Source organism: Nyctereutes procyonoides, unplaced genomic scaffold (assembly GCF_905146905.1).
Source record: "Nyctereutes procyonoides isolate TBG_1078 unplaced genomic scaffold, NYPRO_anot_genome, whole genome shotgun sequence".
NCBI classification, from domain to species: domain Eukaryota; kingdom Metazoa; phylum Chordata; class Mammalia; order Carnivora; family Canidae; genus Nyctereutes; species Nyctereutes procyonoides.
The window spans coordinates 38,030,052-38,053,325 of record NW_026575134.1 but is presented as its reverse complement, the minus strand read 5'-3'; the positions used below and the strand labels follow the sequence as shown (position 1 = coordinate 38,053,325).

The 23,274-nt window shown below is 43.0% G+C and overlaps 1 pseudogene; it reads right to left on the bottom strand.

Annotated features, from left to right (window-relative positions):
* Nucleotides 1-17,441: 17,441 nt before the first annotated feature.
* Nucleotides 17,442-18,373, bottom strand: LOC129494189 (olfactory receptor 9I1-like; annotated as a pseudogene).
* Nucleotides 18,374-23,274: the final 4,901 nt, after the last annotated feature.

Below are 23,274 nucleotides of genomic sequence, written 5' to 3'. Positions count from 1 at the left end.
ATTGTGCATTCACACAAAGAGGAAAGTGACATTTCCTCTTTGAGTCTCAATGTCTTAATCTGTGAAATGGGAATAATAATATCTACTCCCTAAGCTGTTGTGAGGATTAAGTGAGATAATAAAAATAAAGATAATTATACTAGTAATAGGAAATAGTGATATAGAGCTCACTGTAAGTCAGGCATTTTTCTGAGTGTCTTACATGTATTAATCCATTTAATCTTCATAAGAATTTGATATGTGCAAAGTATCTAAAAAGCAGTTTCCACTAAGGGTAATTACTCAAGCAATGACAGATACAGTTATTATTAAGTAATTTCAACCAATATTGCAGAAGAAAGAATGTGATAAGCTCATTTATACTAAGGTGTGAGTGGCTGACAATAGCTATACATCACTGAACCACAGCTACTGAGAATTAAGTGTTTGCATCTTATTGGATGACTTCTCAGTTGGGGCATTTGAGGCCTCAGTAAAATCTGAGAGAGAAGATATTTAATATTTCTTGGGGTGTCTTTCAGAGCTCACAAGTAATAGTTATATAACTTATTTCCCTGCATGGTAGGGAAAAATAAGTTTTCTCCAATTGGAAAATGATTTCATAAACATTGCTTCCCTGCCTAACAGATTTGAGATGCACTAAGGATCAAACAGAAGTCAAGTCTAGGCCGATGTTTCATGAGATCCAGCAGTGTGGTTAGTAACTTGTTCAACTTTCCAAGTTTCTGGGAAGGGTAGGGAGAAAGAATGAGATCATCCTGGCCTGGGTTATAAATCTTGAGTGCTCTCATCAGCCCTCCGGTCACAGTCTGTTAGAGCACATGTGTCCCAGGCTGTTTAACTCATCAACCAAAAATTATGGGCATTTAGCCTAAGGTTGCCAAAGTTGTTGGAGAAATCAAACCTACGATAGCCAACACATGGAAACAACAGAAGTGTCCATTGACGGATGAATGGAGAAAGGAGCTGTGGCTGGTATATACATAATGGAATATTATTCAACCATAAAAGGAGGAAATCCTGCCACTGGGACACTTGAATGAACCTTGAGGGAATTATGCTGAATGAAATAAGCCAGACATAGGAAGATGCATACTGTATGACCTCACTCACATGTGGAATCTACAACAAACAAAAACCAAAACCCTAACCACCTCATGGAAAGGAGATCAGATTTGAGGTCACCAGAAGTGGGGAAGGGGGGATTTTAAGAAGAAGCCAAAAGGTAGACGCTTCCAGTTCCAAGGCAAGTAAGTGCCGAGGATGCACGTTACAGCATGGCGGGGAGGTGGGGTGGCAGCTGACACCACTGTGTGGCTCACAGGAGAGTGAGACAGCAAATCCTCAGAGCTCTCATTTCAAGGAAACACTTTTTTTTCTTTTGTTTTCTCTTTTTCCTGTATTTATATGATATGATGGCACTAACTGAACTTCTTAAGGTAATCATTTCACAGTATACGTTAAGTCAAACCATCGTATTGTACACTTTGAACTTATACAGTGACATCTGTCTGTTATATCTCAAGAAAACTGAAGAAAAAAAAAAGAAACCATTGTTGAAGGAGGCCTGGTGGCCTCACACTGACATACAAACACCATGGCCTTTCTTTGCAAACTAGAGAAAGCCTCATGACTGGTGGGTACCGGTTTGGGGACACCAAATCTAGCCTAGCACCTGCTAGGGAACCACCCATCTAGTCTAGTCTAGCACCTGCTCTCCCATCCTGAGGAAGGGGAACCTCAGGCCCAGGGAGAGGGAAGTGACCTTTCCAGGTCATGACCTGTGGTGTCCCTTCCCAGCAGCAGTGTGATCCTTTAATGTGCAGCTGGAGGATGCTGACGATTCCCTCTCTGCAGCTGCGTCCTCTCCTGAGGGACTCTGTACATGGACAGCAGTTCAGCCATGGGCTCAGAGTCCAGGGAGGTCATCCCGCCAATCGTCCCCAGGCGTGGTTGCTGGGAGCCACAGTGGAAGTTGTTGTTGGGCTGGAGCTGGCTGGACAGCAGGGCCAGGGTGCTCACCAGGGCCTGAGACCTCGAGATGCAGGAATCATTGACCTGCAGCCCCACAGTGATGTTGGACAGGAAGGCTGGGTCCTCCTCTGCCTCCGACGCAGCAAAGAGAAGGCCCAGGACATTCAGGAAAAGGCAGGTGTTGGGCCTTCAAGAGGGTGAAGGACAGGTGGAGCTCATCCATCAGGATCCATCAGTAGCATTTACTGAGCCACACAAAACAGCCAGTGTCTCCTTGCGAGGAGAGAGGGCAAGATGGGAAGTGGGACTGAATTCACATGTATGCTGGCTGAAGGACTAGGGACTGGGGGTTCTAGAAAAGAGACACACACAAGTAGACACACATGGAAAAAGGCTGGCAGCTTCTCAGGGGTGGACAAAGTGACATACAACGTGACAGGCATCCAGACACACACACAGAGGCACACATGTGCACATAGGCACATATACAGACACACACAGACACAAATAGGCTCACACAGACACAGACACAGAGGCACACACACAGACACGTTCACAGACACACATGCACACAGACTCGCAGGCACACGGACAGCATGGGGACCTCACCCTCAGCCAACACAGGGTGGAGTGGCAAGGGTGAAGGTTCAGATGCTGAGACAGGCGCTCAGGTGTGTGTGAGGCAGGGGGACAGACACACAGAGGCCGGCAGCTGCATGCACCTGCACGCAGGTGGACAAACACTTGTGCAGAAAGGTGGCCGAGGACACAAGCAGAGAGCCCCGAGCAGGTGCATAGACGTGCTGGAGGGCCCCTGACAAACACCTAGGCAGGAAGAAGACAGGCAGATAGGGGGTGCGGGAATATCGGGCCTGGCTACAGACTCCCCGGCCTCTTTCTGGACAGAGCTTGCAGGCTCCCAGGCAGTGCCACCCTGGGAACAGCTCAGGGTGTGTGCAGGCTGGGCTGGCAGGGGCCTGGGGCCACCTTTCTTCCCTTTGGGCGCAGGAAGGTCCCCCATGTGACTTCTCACAGCTCCAGCGCCAGGACTCTGAAGCCACTTCCAGGCCTCCAGCCTTGGCCCTCTTCTCGCCCTCACACTGAAGGGATATGAGCATTGTGCAGAGAGAGAAGGGGGCTCGTCTCGGGTGACTCAGGGACAGGGCGAGGGCCAGGACCAGAAGCCAGCCTGACACCCAGGTGCTCAGAGCCAGGGGCGGGCCCTGCCAAGGGGCCCTGGAGGGTGGGTGACAGGTGTCGGGCCCCCAACTGCAGTGATCAGGAAGGCTTGCCCCTTCCCTCCATCAGGGGTGGGCTGTACCCCCCCCCCCCAGGATAAGGAGCAGACCCATCACCAGCACCGTGGGTGCCCCGGGAGGCTGCTGGAACCTTACTTGTGATGGGTCCAGCGCTGTGTGTAGGGGTGTCACAGCTCTGATAAGCACGTCTCCTTCAGTGCAGAAGCGGTTGGAGGGCCTGGACGTTGGCAGGTAGACGGGGGTTCCGACAGTGTCCCCTGTGGGCACTGCCAAGAGCAGGACCACAAGGACAGCTGGATGGGCCATGGAAGCCACTCCTGAGGCCACGTGGCTGGGGGTCCTCTGAGGTCAGACCTCCTCCAAGAGGCTCGAGGCACCTCTGCTGGGTCTTCAGGGGGCCCCGGAAGGAAGGGGAGTGAGTGTGGCCAAGCTCCGGGCCTCTGCCTGATGTGCCTATTCCTTCAGAGTTGTGCAGGGCTCTGTGACCCCCTTCCCGGCCTGGCCCTGCAGCACCCTGATCCTTGCGTCACATGTCCTCCCGGCTACTAGCTGTCCTCACTCGCTGGCTGAGGACCCGGCAGAGAGAGGGCCGGGCCTGGGAGCTGGAGGTATGTCCTGCCCAGTGGCCCTTCCTTTCTCCTGGGGTCCCTGCTACGGGGGGCTTGTGTTTAGGGTGTTGTCGATCTGCCTGCCCCGGCCCTGGGCCTGCTCACACTCCATTCTTCAGAAGCCAGAATTACCACCGTGAGGCCCCGGGGGTGGGGGGTGGGGGGTTGCGGCCTGCTGGGACCCCCTGGGACCCGCTGAAAGACAACCAGTGAGGAAGCAGCCTGTGGTGTCTGTGGCAATGGCAGTGTCAGTGGGGTGGGTACCCTTGACCTCATGCTTGCAGAGGCACACAGCCAGGGCCGGCTGGCCTGAGGGGTCAGCTTCCATCACTTTGTGGCCTCAGTACTATCCCAGCTCTGCTGTCAATGCTCTGAGCCACCTCCGGCAATTCAGTCCTCTCTCTGGGACCGCGGGTTTCTCCTCGGGGACAGGAGCTCATTGGGTTCCGGGGAAAATCTGCTTCACCAGCAAAGCCTTCCTCAGCACCCTAGCGGAGGCTCCCAGCTCGGTGCCTAACATCAGCGGGGGTGGGGACGCTCCCGGTCATGGGGGGTCAGCGGGGGTGGGGATGCTCCCGGTGATGGGGGGTCAGCAGAGGTGGGATGCCCTCCGTGATGGGGGATCAGTGGGGGTGGGATGCCCTCCGTGATGGGGGGTCAGCGGGGGTGGGGATGCTCCCGGTCATGGGGGGTCAGCGGGGGTGGGGATGCTCCCGGTGATGGGGGGTCAGCGGGGCTGGGCTGCCCTCCGAGATGCGGGGTCAGGGCCTCCAGTTCCGCCTGCCGGGCCCTCTGCGCCTCCCAGTGGTTTCCGGGCTCCTGCAGGGAGCGCAGCTTGGTGCCTGGGGATGAATGGCCTCTGACCCTCCTTTCAGGGCTGAGTCTACCTCCACGTGGGCATGACGGGGGAGCACGGGGGCTGTCGTGACTCCTGACCCTGGAGGCACAGAAGCTGAGGAGAGGCCACGGTGCAGCCTCTGGCTCCGAGGCGAGCTCTGCGGCCGGGGCGACTGGCACCCCGAGCGCCGGGCACACTCGAACACCGGGGACGGGCGGCGGGAGCTGGGAGCCGGGCAGACGTGCGATCTCCGGGGGCCTCTCGTTCCTCTCCTGGGTGGGGCCACGGTCCCTTCCTCGCGCAGCCCGCTCCGCTGTTGGGAAGCTCGTGTTGACAGGGCCCTGTACGTTGTCAACGCTTTCAGAGACAAGGCTGCTAGGGGGGCCGTGCTGCTTAAAGTTTTATTGGGACACAGCCCCAGTCTTTGGTTTCCATGTTGCCCCGGGGGTACTGTGCTCACTGGGGTGCAGATGTGGGACCTGGAAGTGGAGACCGGTCTGCCTGCAAAGCCTAGAATATTTTCTATCTGGTCTTTACAGAAAAGCTTGTTGGATGCTGCTTTAAGACAAGCTGTCACTCGATGAGAAATACAAGGCTGAGTGACATGTGCGAGTTTGCACCAGGTGAGTCATTAATTGCCACAAAGTTAGCGACTTGCAATTAGCACAAATTTATTGTCTCATAATTTCCCAGAAGCGGAAGGCAGACAGACGGTGGGTTTTCTGTGACCTCTGGGCAGAGTCTCCTGTGACTGGAATCAAGCCATGGGGTGGGCCATCCATCTCACCAGGATGGCTTCTCCAGAGGCCAAAGTCCCATCTGGTTGTGGCTGGAATTCACCATGTGGCAAGTGTTTGACGGTGGTGCCCGTTTCCTTGCCGGCTCTGTGCCAGGGCTGGTCTTGAGCCCACCCTAGGTGTCTGCTGTGTGGCCCTCCTCTCACAACATGGCAGCTTCTTTCTTTAAGGTGAGTAGGAGAACAACTCTGTGGCTTTGGCTTTCTCCTGTGGGCTGTCTCCATGAGGTCTGGCCCCTCAGGATAATCTCCTTTTCATGAACTCAGAGTCAGCAGAATAGGGAACCTTACTTTTATGTTCACGTCTGGAAACCTAATAATAGGATTGTTATTATATTCAGATATTAGTAGTAAATCACACAAATTTAGAGTATAGAATATTAATAACAGAGCTATCCATGTCTGAAAAGGAAAAGGGACTGTTTTGGATTAAAAAAATGTTTAAAAAAATCCAATGCAGTGCTTGAAACTAGAATGGATCCTGATTGAAATACAAATCAAAACTACAATGAGATACCACCTCACACCAGTCAGAATGGCTGAAATGAACAAGACAGAAAACAACAAATGTTGACAAGAATTCAGAGAAAGGGGTACCCTCTTGCACTGTTGGTGGGAACGCAAGCTGGTGTGGCCACTCTGGAAAACAGTGTGGAGGTTCCTCAAGAAATTAAAATAGAGCTACCCTATGACTCAGAAATTGCACTACTGGATTTTTACCCCGAAGATACAGATGTAGTGAAATGATGGGACACCTGCACCCCAATGTTCATAGCAGCAATGTCCACAATAGCCAAACTGTGGAAGGGTGTCTTTTAACAGATGAATGGAAAAGAAGATGTGGTCTATATACACAAGGAATATTACTGAGCCATCAGAAAGGATAGACACCTACCATTTACATCAACATGGATGGAACTGGAGGGTATTATGTTAAGTGAAATAAGTCAGTTGGAGAAGGACAATCATCATATGGTCTTACTCATATGTGGAATATAAGAAATAGCGAAAGGGATCATAAAGGACAGGACTGAAATGAGTGGGGAAAAATCAGAGATCAAGACAAACCATGAAAGACTCCTAACTCTGGGAAACAAAACAAAAGGTTGCAGAAGGGGAGGTGGGTGGGGGGATGGGGTAGCTGGGTGATGGGCATTAGGGAGAGCACTTGATGGGATGAGCACTGGGTGTTATACTATATGTTCGCAAATTGAATTTAAATTAAAAAATAAACAAAGTAAAAAAACAAATACTCTTCCGAAAAGAATGGATCCTGATTAAACTTATACAAGAAATAAAATCTATTCCTAGATTAAAAAAAAAAGAACCTGTGACTGTGGATCACATATTAAATTATGTGGTGTAATTGGTCATTTTCTCAGGGGGTGGTAATGATATTATAATATTACAGTTCTGAGGAAGAATATCATTAATCTCCCTGATATTTTTAAAAAGTCTGAAGGGGTGCCTGGGTGGCGCAGTCCGTTAAGCACCTACCTTTGGCTCAGGTCATGATCTCAGGGTCCTGGGATTGAGCCCTACATCAGGCTCCCTGCTCAGTGGGAAGTCTGCCTCTCTCTCCATTCATGCTCTCTCTCACTCTCCAATAAATAAATAAAATCTTAAAAAAACCCTAAAGTCATTGAAGTGTAACAATACATTTGAAGACCTTAATATCATACATAAGTTTTCAGTCTTAATACACCTGAGTTACTAGCCCCAGCTCAAGATTAAACATATCACCTGTTCCTGAAAGCTCTGTGCCCCTTTCCAATTCTAATGACTTTGATTAGTTTGCTTGCTTTTGTCCTTTTTATATCTGGATTCCTGTAGTATGTAGTCATGTGTGTCTGGTCTCTTTCATTCGGGTTATGTTAGTGTGAGTCACCCGGATTGCTACAGTTCACCATCATTTTGATGGAATGCCACTTCTTCACACAGGGTTGAATAAGCTGTAAGGGATTTTTGCTGAATGGAGGGTATTCTTCATTCAATTATTTTTCACATTCAACTGTATAAATATTTCAGCCCCGGTATTTTCACATATGCCTCTTTTGGCCTGCAGTTGGACTATCTTCCTTTGACACATTTCTAAGACAAAACTGTAAAATTATGATTTTTTTTGAATGCTTCGCCAAATTTAAATGCTGATCGATATATATATATATAATCATTATATTGTACACCTGCAGCTAATAGCATAACGTGTGCCAATTACATATCAATAAAAATGTAAATACAGAAAAATGATTGATTTCATCAGCTACTTCACTCCAGTTCAGAATACAATTTTAGACAATTAAAATTTGGAGGTCCATCAAAATTTTAAGATTACGTCTCATGCACTATTTTTGCTTGTTTTTGTTTAGTTTTTTCATTTCTAGGGAAAGGATCAATTTCAGTGCCTTCCATTTACAAGATTTGCTTCTAATTCTAATACTTGGAATTTGCGTGGTGGGTGGTGCCTGGCTCAGTTAGTGGAGCATGTGACTCTTGATCTCCAGGCTGTGAATTCGAGCCCCACACTGGGTGTAGAGATTACTTAAAAATAAAATCTTTAAAAAAAACCTTGGAGTTTTCTAGAGGCTTTTAGAAGTTGAAAGTTTTTGCCCTTTATTCATTACATGCTTTGATTAAAGACACAAGATTTCTAACTGATTTAAATGAATACAATTAAAAAATTGAGAACATTGTAACAAATGAGTTCAATATTATGTAGATCCTTTAGGCTGATTAAAAAGTGGTCTTTCAAAGGCTTATGTGTTTCTACAATCTTACATATAAAGAAGAAGCAGGAAGGAAAGGAACTTCCATGTAGAAGGGTTTTTGTTTAGCTTTTGGTATCTGATCCCATCTTGGTCAAAAAATTTTGTAACTCCATTTCTTTATTTGTATTTATATGAAAATATGTGTAAATATTAACAAATATAGTTTCTATTTTGATGGAAAAACCATCATAACTTGTTTGGATGCAGTTCTAAATTATGTGTATCACAACTGATTCCAAGTATATTTCTGTCCCATAAATTCCATGATTCAATAAGAATATTACTTTTATCATGATACTGTGTTTCACTAAAATTTGTATTTTTAGGGCTCCTGACTGGCTTAGTCAGTTAAGCATCTGCCTTTAGTTCAGGTCAGGATCCTGGGGTCTTGGGATTGAGCCCCATGTCAGGCTACCTGCTCAGTGGAGAGTGTGCTTCTCCCTCTCCCTCTGCTCCTCCCCCTGATCATGCTCTGTCTCTCAAATAAACAAATAAAAAAATCTTTAAAAATTTTGTGTTTTTATTATAACCAAAACCAGAACTGTGGTCTTCCAGTTTGATATTTTATGCTGAATTTATTTACCACAATGTTATAATAATGTCAGATATTTCATCTTTGACAAAATAAACTTTCAACAGCTTTATTTTGATGAATTGGCTGGAAAAATAATTAAGAATAACAAATGATTTTCTGTTTGAAGCACTTAATGACACTGATATAAAACTGTCAACATTTCACTATGTGTAAAGTTGTTCTTTTCTATCAGAGCCAATATATTAACAAGTATTGCTTTTTGTGTGTATGTGTATGCACAAAAATTGGAATTCAATAAATGAGCTAAGTGACCTTCCATGTGAATGAAAAGTCTCACTTCACAGAGTGAAATGTAAATGCACCTGTGATTTTCAATTTTTATTGTGTGGCATAGTCTTTGGAAACAAATATTGATGCCTCGTCAGCAGATTTGTGTCTTCTACTTTGCAAGACCCCACAGACATTACCATGACTTCCACAGAGGGTGATAAACGCTGACAAACATCTTGTGCAAAATACGTGTTCGTCATCAACTTTCTTGTGTAACATGCAATTCTGGTTTTCTTGTTTGTTTGTTTTTGTTTTTTACTTTGTTGCTATGGCAAATGCTTATTGTAAAATATAAAAATGATTCCAAACAATAAAATATATCTCTGTGGCTTTTTAACATGGGAAAAATGGACCAAACCATGGTAACAAAAGCTTGCAGACTACTCTGCATATGCTTTACAGCAGCGCTTCTCCATCTCTGTTTTTTTTATCTCTGTTTTTTTTAATTTATTTTTTATTGGTGTTCAATTTACCAACATACAGAATAACCCCCAGTGCCCGTCACCCATTCACTCCCACCCCCTGCCCTCCTCCCCTTCTACCACCCCTAGTTTGTTTCCCAGAGTTAGGAATCTTTATGTTCTGTCTCCCTTTCTGATATTTCCCACACATTTCTTCTCCCTTCCCTTATATTCCCTTTCACTATTATTTATATTCCCCAAATGAATGAGAACATATAATGTTTGTCCTTCTCCGATTGACTTACTTCACTCAGCTTTATCTCGTTTTTTGCACATTGTACATTTATACCAAAGTGCCTGCCGGTGGACAACCTGTTGGCTTCCCGTGCTGTGGCATGGGCCGCTGTACACCGGGCTGGTACAGCAGTGGCTGCCAGGGGATGCAGTGTGAAATGATTCTCTTACCAACCACCCTAGACCAGAGAAATAAGCCCAACTTAGATCCTTGTGCCTAAGTGATTTTTTTTTTTCTAAAGCATAGGGCACCATGTATGATGTTCTTGGACAGGAGATTTCAGTCTGGAAAGAATCAGGAAAAGAGAGATGAGATATGGCTGATTTGTCTTTCAGATTTAAATACATGTCAAAGTGACCACTCCATTCGCTATATATGTACTCCACATACTCCTAGGTCTGAGTGTGGCAGAAGCAGGACGCATAAGTTGGAAGTCTACCAAAATATTAACTAAAAATGTGAGAGATCTGGGACAAATGCTTACATTGACTAGGGTGCCAGGGCAACAGGTGTAAGTAGAGGTTTTCCTGGGAAAACCTTGAAGTTGTAAAAGTGCTTTTCTTTCATTTCTTTTTCTCCCTCTTCTCCCTCCTTCTTCTTTCCTTTCTTTCTGGATCACTATCTCCTTATTTTTGAAACATTAAAGCCTTTCCTCTCTTGAGAAGAACTGATTACCAAATATGGAGGTTTTTTTTTTCATTTTATGCTAATAGCACTTTATTGAGTACAATTTAAAACAGCAAAATACATTAATCTTATTTGCACAACTCAATTAACTTTGGCAATATATGTGTATGCTTATGTATACATATAACCATCACACAGGTCAACATCTGGAAGATGTCTATACCCCAGAAAACCCCCTCCTGTCCCTGTCTACACCATCATTCTTCCCCTACCCTCCAGAGGCAATCACTATTCTGATTTCTATTCCCAGAGGTTAGTTTTTCTATTTGAATTTTATACAAGTGAAACTGTTTGGTCTGGCTTCTTTCATTCCACATAATATTTTTTGAGATTTGTCCATGTTGCTGTATCATGACTTCATGCCTTTTTAAATTGCTCAATGTGAATGTAGCACACTTTATTTATCCTTTTCTCTGTCTATGGAGATTTGGGTTGTTTCAGTGTTGAGCTATCATGAATAAAGCTGCTGTGAACATTCATGTCAAAGTTGCTTTGGGTGAACATACACATTCATTTCTCATTCATACTAAAGGAGAAGGAATTGCCGAGACGAAGGGTAGGTGCATATTTAACCTCATAAGAAAATGACAAATGGTTTTTCAAAGTCCTACAATTTTATACTGACTACTATGCCAACTGTCAAAGAATATGGAGAAATGGAAACTGTCATTTGTTAAGGAGGGACTGTCAGATGGAAAACCATTTTGTAAAATGGTTTGGCAGTTACTTAAAACTTTAAACACTCACCTATCATAAAACCCAGCCTTTCCACTCCCAAGTATTTGCTCAAGAGAAATGAAACAAATATGTCTACACAAAGACTTGTGCACAAATATCCAGAGCAGCTTTATTTGTATTAGGCAGACATTGGCAATAATTTAATGCCCATCCACAGGTGAATAAACAATTTCTGGTGTATCCATTTACTGGGATGCTACTCAGCAATAAAAAGGAACCAATAACCAAAGCAACAGCATGGATGCATCTCAAAATAATTATGGTGACTCAAGCCAGATGAGAAAGGGTAAATGCTTTTAAATCATGTATGTGAAGTTCTAGAAAATGCAAACACACTATGATGACACAAAGCAGATGAGTATTTGTATGGGGATGGAGGGTGGGAGGCATGAAGCACAAGTGCATGAAGAGACTTTTTGGGGGTAGTGAATGTATATGTTCTTTATATTGATGGTATATAGTGGTAATAGTATATGTGTATATATGGAGGAAATGCCAATTCTACACATACTTCTCCAGAAAATATGAAAGGAAGGAACAACTCTAGATTTATTTTTTGTTTTTTTTTAAAGCTATCCTTATTGAGGTTTGATGTAAAATAAACCTCGCATATTCAAAGTGGTTTGGAATTCATGCAACATCACTCTTATTCTGTTAGCCAAATTGGGTCACAAGGCCAGCCCTGATTCAAGGAGCAGCGAACCGGGATCCCTGGGTGGCGCAGCGGTTTGGCGCCTGCCTTTGGCCCGGGGCGCGATCCTGGAGACCCAGGATCGAATCCCACATCGGGCTCCCGGTGCATGGAGCCTGCTTCTCCCTCTGCCTGTGTCTCTGCCTCTCTCTCTCTCTCTGTGTGTAACTATCATAAATAAATAAAAAAAATTAAAAAAAAAGGAGCAGTGAACCACCTCTCGATAGAAAGATAATTTGTAACTATTTATTCCATCACACAGTTGTTGCTTGAAGAATCTAAGAATGATAATATATATCCTTAATTTATTACAAGCTACCCTGAGTTAATTTTATATCATTTAGCTTTCAATGTAAAGTCCTTATAATAGCGTAATTATATTTTTTCCTTCCCTTTGACCTTTGCGTTATTACTATCACCTATTTTGTCTTTGTGTTATAAACTGTACTATAGATTGTTATTATTTTAAACAGTCAATAGTTTCTTAAAAATTTGGAAAAAGCAGTCCTTTATGTTAACATATATTCACTCTTCTTTTTTTAATTTTTTTAAAGTTTTTATTTAGTTATGATAGAGAGAGAGAGAGAGAGAGAGGCAGAGACACAGGCAGAGGGAGAAGCAGGCTCCATGCACCGGGAGCCTGATGTGGGATTCGATCCCGGGTCTCCAGGGTCGCGCCCTGGGCCAAAGGCAGGCGCCAAACCGCTGCGCCACCCAGAGATCCCTATATTCACTCTTTATGGTGTTTTTTTTTCTTCCTATGTGCTATTTCTTTTATATTTTATTTTATATTTATATTTTTTATTTATGTTTATACTTATATTTTATACCATATTTATGTAGTTTGGGTCTGCTGGCAACTTTTTCTCTCAGCTTTAATTTATCTGAAAATGTCTATTTAGTTGGACAGCTGTTCACTGTTGAATGCTACTTTCACTGAATATAGAATTCTGGGTTATTATTTGGTGTTTTTTTTTTCTTTTCACTTGGAAGCTAACATTCCATTCCAAAATTTCCTTTTTCCTTTTTCTCTGTGCCTTTTTGTGTTACTCCACTTACATGTATGTTGGACCATTTTCTTTTTTCCCAGCTGTTTTTGGTTTTTGAATATATTTTTTCCCATTTCTGCTTCAACTTGAATCATTTCTGTTGACTTGTATTCATGATTACTGATTTTTTATTTTTCTGTATCCAAATTACTCCATTTCAGGTACTGTGCTATGTAGTCCTAGAACTTGTATTCTGTTAGATCATTTATTTCTTTGCCTTAATTCCCTATCTGTTCACCCATTTAATCCTTTTATTCTAAATTCTTTAACATATTTCCAGCGGTTATTGTAAAGTCCTTTAATTCCAACATCTGGATCATTGTGCCTCTGTGTCAATTTTTTCTTTTGATTTTGAGTCCTAGTCACTGCCTTTTTTTTTTTTTTGCCTTTTTCATATATAGTAACTTTTTTATTGTGTGCTGGACTTTGAGGGTGCCATGTTGTTGATGGTTTGTAAGGTAAATTACAAAAAGAACCATAATTATTTGCTATTTTTTTCTGCTGATTCAAAAAAAGTTCTTGCTATGAAGGCCTTGACTAATGAAATTAGCTTAATTTATTTAAAAAAAATTTTACCATTTCACATTCCCACCAAGAGTGCAGAAGGGTTCCCCTTTCTCCACATCCTCTCCAACATTTGTTGTTTCCTGTCTTGTTGATTTCCACCATTCTCACTGGTGTGACGTAGTATCTCATTGTGGTTTTGATTTGTATTTCCCTGATGGCAAGTGATGTGGAACATTTTCTCATGTGCTTGTTGGCCATGTCTATGTCTTCTTTGGTGAAATTTATGTTCATGTCTTTTGCCCATTTCATGATTGGATTGTTTGTTTCTTTGGTTGAGTTTAATAAGTTCTTTATAGATCTTGGATACTAGGCCTTTATCTGATACGTCATTTGCAAATATCTTCTCCCATTCTGTAGGTTGTCTTTCAGTTTTATTGACTGTTTCTTTTGCTGTGAAGAAGATTTTATCTTGATGAAGTCCCAATAGTTCATTTTTGCTTTTGTTTCCCTTTCCTTCATAGATGTATCTTGCAAGAAGTTGCTGTGGCCAAGTTCAAAAAGGATGTTGCCTGTTTTCTCCTCTAGGATTTTGATGGATTCTTGTGTCACATTTAGATCTTTCATGCATTTTGAGTTTATCTTTGTGTATGGTGTAAGATAATGGTTTAGTTTCATCCTTCTGCATGTGACTGTCTAATTTTCCCAGCACCATTTATTGAAAAGACTATCTTTTTTTCCAGTGGATAGTCTTTCCTGCTTTGTTGAATATTAGTTGACCATAGGGTTGAGGGTCCACTTCTGAATTCTCTATTCTGTTCCATTGATCTATGTGTCCGTTTTTGTGCCAGCACCACACTGTCTAGATGACCACAGCTTTGTAGTACAACCTGAAATCCAGCATTGTGATGCTCCCAGCTCTGGTTTACTTTTTTAATATTCCCCTGGCTGTTCTGGGTCTTTCCTGATTTCCACACAAATCTTAAGATGATTTGTTCCAACTCTCTGGAAAACTATGTGGAGGTTCCTCAAAGAGTTAACAATAGAACTGCCCTATGACTCAGCAATTGCACTGCTGGGGATTTACCCCAAAGATACAGATGCAGTGAAAGCTGGAACACTTGCACCCCAATGTTTATAGCAGCAATGTCCACAATAGCCAAACTGTGGAAGGAGCCTCAGTGTCCATTGAAAGATGAATGGATAGAGAAAATGTAGTCTATATATACAATGGAATATTACTGAGCCATTAGAAACGACAAAAACCCACCATTTGCTTCAACATGGATGGAACTGGAAGGTATTATGCTGAGTGAAATAAGCCAATCAGAAAAGGACAAACAGTATATGGTCTCATTCATTTGGGGAATATAAAAAATAGTGAAAAGGAATAAAGGGGAAAGGAGAGAAAATGAGTGGGAAATATCAGAGAGGGTGACAGAACATGAGAGACTCCTAACTCTGGGAAACGAACAAGGGGTAGTAGAAAGGAGGTGGGCAGGGGAATGGGGTGACTTGGTGACAGGACCGAGGGGCACTTGACAGGATGAGCACTGGGTGATATGCTGTATTTGGCAAATCGAACTCCAATAAAAATTTTTTAAAAAAGATTTTATTTAATTATTTGAAAGACAGAGACAGAGTGAGAGACATAGTGTGTGTATAAGCAGTGGGGGAAGGGCAGAGGAAGAAGGAAAAGCAGTCTTCCAGCTGAGCGGGGAATCTGACCCAGGGCTCAGTTCCGGGACCCTAAGATCACTACTTGAGACAAAGGTAGATGCTTAACTGAGCGACCCAGGTGCTCCCAATTTAGCTTAATTTAAAGTGAAGTTCTTTAGTCTTTCATTTAGACAAAGTATTTTCTGTTATAACTTTATAGAGCCTTTTAAATTATTTCATGTATAAGAAATCTCTTGGTTTGAATTTACAGTTGTCTTCTCTTAGAATATTTGTATCTACAACTCTAATAAAACTCCACTAATAGGTCTGGAGAAAATGAGGGTTGGTAGCACTGGAGCAGGAATGGAATGAGCTTCACCTTCCAGGGTAAGGTAGCAGCAAGGCTATGACCAGGTTTTCATGCAGGCAGGAAGCTCCATCAGGCAGAGAAAGTGATGGTACCTGAGCTAGCAAGGGAGGCTCAGTGGGGTTGAGTTGTAAGGGACTCAGAAGCTATATTTTTAACTTTTTGAGGAACCTCCACACTGTTTTCTAGGGTGGCTGCACCAGTTCACATTCCTACCAACACTGCAAGAGGGTTCTCCTTTCTCCACATCCTCTCCAACATTTGTTGTTTCCTGTCTTATTAATTTTCCCCATTCTCACTGGTGTGAGGCGGTATCTCATTGTGGTTTTGATTTGTATTTCCCTGATGGCAAGTGATGCGGAACATTTTTTCATGTGCTTTTTGGCCATGTGTAGGTCTTCTTTGGAGAAATGTCTGTTCATATCTTCTGAAATCTGGTCTTTTCTGACTAAACTGAACCTGCACATTGATTTTCATTATCTTTCTTAATCTTCCTTTCAACAATTCTTCCAAATAGGAAGCATTAATCTTTTTTTAAAATTTTTTTTAATTAGAGAAAACTGATGTTCCAAAATGGTAAGGCATTACTTGAGAAGGTAATTCTATTTATGACTGTTTGCTGTAGGTCTACCATTGCTGATTTTGCAGCCCCCAGGAATGAGTTTATTGAGAACAGTGACTGTCATGAGTTACAAAAGGATTGGAAATTCAGAAGGTAGAGAATTGTCATTTGGACAGTAGGTAGTAGAGTCCTGGAGATACTGGAAACCATTTGGGAAGACATAAGTAGGGGAGTAGTCAAAGGAAGCATCCCTCCTTCTACTAATCTAATGTCTACTAATGGGAAATTTCACTGGGTTCATGATTTTTTCATTAACTTCCTCATAATGAGTTGGCATGTTATTCATACCATAAAAGAAAAAAAATCCTGACTGCCTTCGCATTAGTATGATTCCAAGTTATCATCTTCCACAGAGAATATAAGTTGATATCAGTGAGCACAGAGATGACAGGATAAAGAAGGAGCAATTGGGGAATTTAAGTGTGGTTGATTTGGGGTTGGGGACTTGGATATAGCAGTCAGTTCACTTAGACTATGTTAATTTGTAGCTCTGTGATATCAGAGAGTAGCCCAGAACCCTAGGAATTTGGAGGTGAGGTAAAGAGGGAGAAGGCAAGATAAGGGGGGTAGAGGGAGTCCTCTAAGCAAACTTCACCAACCTTGTGGTTTTCACTAAACTAAACTAAACTAAACTAAACTAAACTAACTAAACTAAACACAAGCTGGTAGTTCTTCTCACCACTTCTTATATGCTACTGAAAGCTACCACTCTTTTTTTTTTAAATTTAAATTCAATTTTCTAAAATATAGTACATCATTAGTTTCAGATGTAATTTTTAATAATTCATCAGTTGCATATAACACCCAGTGCTCATCCAATCACATGCCCTTCTTAATGCCCGTTACTCAGTTACCGCATCCTCCTACCCATCACCCCTTCAGCAACCCTCAATTTGTTTACCAGAGTTAAGAGTCTCTTATGGTTTTTCTCTCTCTCTCTGATTTTTTCCCTTTCAGTTTTCCCTTCTTCTGTTATGGTCCTCTGCACTATTTCTTGTATTCTGCATATGAGTGAAACAATATGATAATTGTCTTTCTCTGATTGACTTATTTAACTCTGCGTAATACCCTCCAGTTCTATCCACGTTCATGTACATGGTAAGTATTCATCTTTTCTGATGGCTGAGTAATATTCCATTGTACATATAGACCACATCTTCTTTATTCATTCCTCTGTCAGAGGACGTCTTGGCTCCTTCCACATTTTGAAAGCCATGATTATGAGGGCAAGCACCACATGGTGTTGAAACTTATCAGAGCATGAAGATCTGGGAAGAAAACAGGTTAGGATGAATGACTCTCATGGGCATTCTTTGGGAACTAGATTTTATCAATGACTTTCCTGAATGTAGCTTTTACATCTTTGTTCCTCAGACTGTAGATCAAGGGGTTCAACGGGGGGATGGCCATGGGGTAAAAGACAGACACAATCTTCTCCTCTGGGAAATGGTCTGAGTTACTTCTCTGGTACATGAAGGCAAGTGTCCTGAAGAAGAGGACAACAGTGGTGAGGTGGGAGGCATATGTGGAGACGATCTTGGCTCTCCCACCAGCAGACCTCACCCTCAGGATGGCTCTGATTATGAGCATATAGGACCCCAGGATGATCATGACATTGGCAAGGAACATGAACTTGGCAAAAAGAGGATGACAATCACATTTTGTGTCATGTTGTTCCAGGTAAGCTTCAGCAGGGATGGGAAGTCACAGAAGAAGTTGAACTGATTGTGGTCACAGAAGGAGAGGGTGAAGGTGCATGTGGTATGCAGGATGTCCCCTGATACCCCATGGACATAGGCTGCAGCCAAGGATCCCCTGCAGGTGCCTGGAGTCATGGCCAGCCAGGTTATATGCAATGGGTTGCTGATGGCAACAAAGTGGTCATAGACCATCACTGCCAGCAGGAAACACTCTGTGCCTGCAAAGATGGTGAAGAAAAGACTGCATAGCACATTGACCAAAGGAGATGACTATCTTGCCTGTGGCCAGTTTGTCTGTCCAGGATCTGAGGGGTGATCACTGAGGCATAGCAGGCATCCAGCAGGGCGAGATGGCTCAGGAAGAAGTACATGGGGGGTGTGGAGTTGGACATCCACTTGGATCAGAATGATAATTCCCACGTTCCCCAGAAGGGTGATGATATAGAAAATGAGAAACATCAGGAAGAGGGGAATCGTCAGTTCAGGGTGATCTGTGAAGCTCACAAGGAAGAACTCCATCACAGCAGTGAGATTATTTTTTTTTTGGGCCATAGACTTGATATAGCTAGATGGTTGGAAGAGGCAGATGGCATCAGAGATTCCAGAACTGAACGCCTTTGCTTTCTTCAGTGTCAGATATTAGGTGACAATCTCAGATATTCTCTGTTCAGAGAGAGAGAAGAAAATGTTTGCTATCTTGAGAATCTACAACTAGCAGTTACAATGGAGGGCTTTTTACCTATCTCTCTATCCCTCCTGAAATCAGTGGGTCAGTATTTCTTCAAGTGTGCTTGCTTGTCATCTTTAAGACCAGAGAGTCTTAGACTGTCAAGACTGGAAGGGACCATTGTAGCATCTCTCTATTCTAGAATACCCCTGACAAATTGTTGCATAGCCCTCGGGTACACCAGGGCTACCTTGGATGGCCTCTTAGGCTGTGCTCTGCACTACTCCTTGTGGGGCAGCTCATTGGCCTGTAGTGAGTGGTGCCTCCAGAGTTGTCAGATACAGGGCCTTGGGCTAATGCTTTCTGTGATGGGGACTTTGGGGGCACTCTATCTTTGGAAAGGTCTCCCTGTTGGGGAAGCCACATGGCTTCTTCCATATCTCCTACATGTTGACATATTCTACATACTGATGTTATGTTGAGTAGAATCCCTCTCTCCCAAGACAGTGTTAATGATCACTTTTATCTAATCTCATCTCCAAGTCAAACATTTCTAGTTACTTCAGCAATTCCTTTTGAGTGCTTTCATCATCTGCTTCTGTTCTCCTGTGAACCAGGTCATCATTTGTCTCGGATTTCTTTCCCTAGGGTCTGAGAAAGAAAGCGACTCTGTGGAAACCTTTACATTTATGGAGACCTTATTCTGTGTCAGATATTTCCTTTCCACATTAACTTAGCGGTCATCCCAATAATCCTAAAATAACCATTATGGGTTTCACTTTTGAAATGTGTTATTAGCTAAGGTTCAGAAAGTTAAAGTGGCTTGTCAAAGAATAAATTGCAAGTGGCGAAGCCAGGATTTAAACCATGATGTCCTAACTCCAGGACATTGCTTGTTTTCCCACCCTACAATGGTCCTTCACCTTTTCCTTTAATTTTTAGCTTTCATAGGCTAGAGGTATGGGGTTTATAGTGTTTGGTAGAACCAGTTTTCTATAGAAATAAGACTGATTCTTCATTTTCTGTCAGTAGAATGAATTATTTTGTCAGCTACTTATTGCTCTGGGCTCAACTCTCTGGGATAAAGCCTTTTGGGGATCAGGATGGAGGCTACTCTGTCAGGGATTCTAAGACTTCCCTGAGAGGCTGATTGGTTAGGGTTAAAGAAGACTTGTTTGTGAACTATGGAGTTCTCACTGGCCATAGAACTTCCACAGAACATTTTGGGGTAATCTGTCAATTTTGATCCTTTGGGATTCCATGGCTCATAAGGCAAAAGGTGGTCCCAGGGTTTCAGACACAAAATACGAGGTCCACCAAGTTTCTAATAATTAACACCTTCAACAAGGTGTGGAAATTGATATATAGCAGATCTAATGCTTGGCAGTAGCCTGAGCATGGACTACCCTTGTTCTTTCCATTGCTTCCATCTTTTTTGGCCTGTGCTTTCTAACCTGGGTCTAGCGGACACTGAAGTCCTAGATTGCTGAACTAAAGGGAAATCTTGGGATTCTAAGACTAGTTTAAGCATCTTCCCTCTGGAACATTGTTATTACTGTGATATTTTTTTTTGTGCTCCAACCATTTGCTTATTTCTGTCCCTTTCTCAAAGGAGTTTCCTATCATTTCTATATTCCTTGCTTCCTTTAGCTGACCTGAACATAGTCATGGCTTATCATCCCTTAGAGTTTCATCGCTGTTAGTACTATGAGGAACTGAAACATTATTTCAGGATTTCCTGGCAGAAATACTTTAAAAAGAGATTTTTATTTACCCAGCTGTCTTTTTTTTTGGTTGGGGGGGCAGGGAGAGGTGACAGTCCAAAAATCAAAAAGTTGAAAGGATATAGCCAGCCCCCATATTAACTGTCTGCTGTATCCAAAGATACACAACAGCTTTCACACCTTCAGCTGGGCTGTGAATGGGGCTGGTATTGTGACATCTCTTTGAGACCTTTCCTTAACTCAGCTTGGAACTTTTTATCACAGACATCCTGCATTTGCACCCAAATCTATTATTTTGCTCTATGACTCAGGAGCTCCTTCTTTCATGGAAATATTTTCCATCTTTATTTAGCGACAAAGGTTTTCTTTTTTCCTTCTTTCTACAGATGTGCAAATTTAGAGCTAAGGAACTCCTGCTTTAAGTGTGCCATGCTTAACTAGACATTCTCCGAGGACTCTTTTCTTGCTGCTCCTATCTCTGGATCCTGAGATTACAAATATGAGTTTCTCTGAGGGTCTTAATATATTACTCTGAATGCTTCAGAAAAAAATGAATGTTTCAATAATTTGAACTAAATAGCCAATGAATTCAGATTTCTGAACAATCATATGCTTTGCAGACTTATAGCTATATCCCACTGCTTAGTAGGATGTGGACTGTCATGATTGGCCAATCACAGCACCTTTGTTCCCAGAATGGTCCATAACCTTTCAGTCCATCCCTTTGACATGCCCCATAACACTGGTGTAGCAGCTCACACAGCCTGGCAACAGGCACCCATCCTGCCCTAACTGATCTTTTTTTACCTAGAGGGTCACATTCACCTGGCAGCTCTCTCCTGCACAGTGATAGCTACAACTAGTATCTATTCAAGCCATTGATTTGTCTTAAAGGGAAAATGATGCGAATGTTCCTTGAAACTTCAAACAGCTTTTAGCTGTTGTACTGTTTCTGTGTCCATCTGAACGTGGCATTATGTCAGGTGAGCATCTGGGTGACTGGGTTCTCTTTCTCTCCAGTGTTTGGGGGTCGCTGAACACATGGCTCTCAGGATGGGCTCAGTGAACCTGAGACATTGAAATGGCAGTTCACATCCTCCTCTCCACACTTGTTGAAGGCATCCACGACCCTCCAGAGACCCCGGACCTGACAGACACACAGAACCCGGAGCTGGAAAGAATGCGGTGATGTGGTTCTGTGATTTTCCAGCTCTGCTCCTCAGACATCCCAGCTTTTGCAGAGCTGCCAACTCAGCTTCAAGCAATGCAGCAATTCCTTGAACTCTTGTAAACAGCCAGGTGCTTCATTTTATTTTGTTTGGAAAGGGGGTTCCAATGTTAAAAAGAGACTTGACTGCACCTGGTCTACTATGTTCTCTTCTTTTGGCAGATGGGAAAATTGAAGCCCAGAGAAGAAGCAACTTTTACCCAGTGTGTCAGAAAACATTCCCTCCCCAATTTATCCTGGTGGGGGCTCTACACTTAGTGTCTTATTTGGAGCCTCAGGAGAGGCCATGGAGTCATTAAAGAACAAACCAGAACTGACAAGCCAGGGTGGGGCCACAGGGATGGGAAGGTTGCTGGGACACTCAGAGGCCAGGGGCTCCTCACTGCACTTCCCTCCTGTGATATCCATTTCTACATCATCTTCTCGAAAGCTGCTCATTACAAGTATCTTTCTTTTTTTTAAATAATAAATTTTTTTATTGGTGTTCAATTTGCCAACATACAGAATAACACCCAGTGCTCATCCCATCAAGTTCCCCCCTCAGTGTCCGTCACCCATTCACCCCCCGCCCTCCGCCCCGTCCACCACCCCTAGTTCGTTTCCCAGAGTTAGGAGTCTTTATGTTCTGTCTCCCTTTCTGATATTTCTCACACATTTCTTCTCCCTTCCCTTATATTCCCTTTCACTATTATTTATATTCCCCAAATGAATGAGAACATATAATGTTTGTCCTTCTCTGACTTATTTTATTCAGCATAATACCCTCCAGTTCCATCCACATTGAAGCAAATGGTGGGTATTTGTCATTTCTAATGGCCGAGTAATATTCCATTGTATACATAAACCACATCTTCTTTATCCATACAAGTATCTTTCCTTCTGACCTCACCAGCTGAGACAACCTCCTCAGAGGGGTCCAGGCCCATCCTTGGTTCATGCTCTAAATACTTGGTTACTCAACAGTGTGGCTGTCAGGGGAGTAATAATATCCGAATGCTATTATTCATTCCCTGCACTGGGCATATGTGTTTTTGCAACCCTTGACAAGGTATATACATTCTTATGCCTGTTTTATAGAAGACAGAGTTGAGTTTTATAAAAGACAGAGTTGAAGCTTCAGGAAGGTAACTCGTCCTAAAGATTGCACAGAAAAAAATTTAAATTATGTTAAAAAACTTGGAAAGCGCATTTAAGTGTCTGGAATATATTTGCTCTCCCAGCATAGTTATAAGGTTTACATTACCGCCCAGGAAAAGAGCTGTTCCTTTTGTTGTTGTGAAAGAATTCTGTGAAGCACTATTGATATTTTCTGTTTTCTTTGCAGATCCCAGGAGATTGCTGCTGTGGTGATCTGAAAATTATAGAAAATGCAATTATCTCATCGTCCCCAGGTTGGCTGTATATGTATGTTGAACGCCCCCCCCCCCCGTTCAAATATGCTTCCAGTGGGTAGTAGGGCCAGACCATGTATCCAGTTTACGCAGTGTCGCTGGATGGAATCCAGAGCCTGCAACCTACAGGTCCTCCAGGTGGCTAACTGTTTTGCCTTCTTGCTCAAACAACCCAATTAAAATCACCTTGTTTCCGAATCACTGAATTTTCTGATCCAGTTGAATCCTTTGGTGGTTTTAACATCTATTTATAGACATCACCTAGGAGGATGCTTGAGTGTGAAGGTGATAATGATAAACAGAAGACAGATGCTTTTCCACATCATTCACTGTGATGGTTTACCTTACAATGGGGACTGTGTGAGCCCAGACTTTCCTGAAGATCACCAAATGAGGGGCGAGGGCTTCTGGGAGGAGGCAGCCCCCTTCAGTAAGGCTAGCAC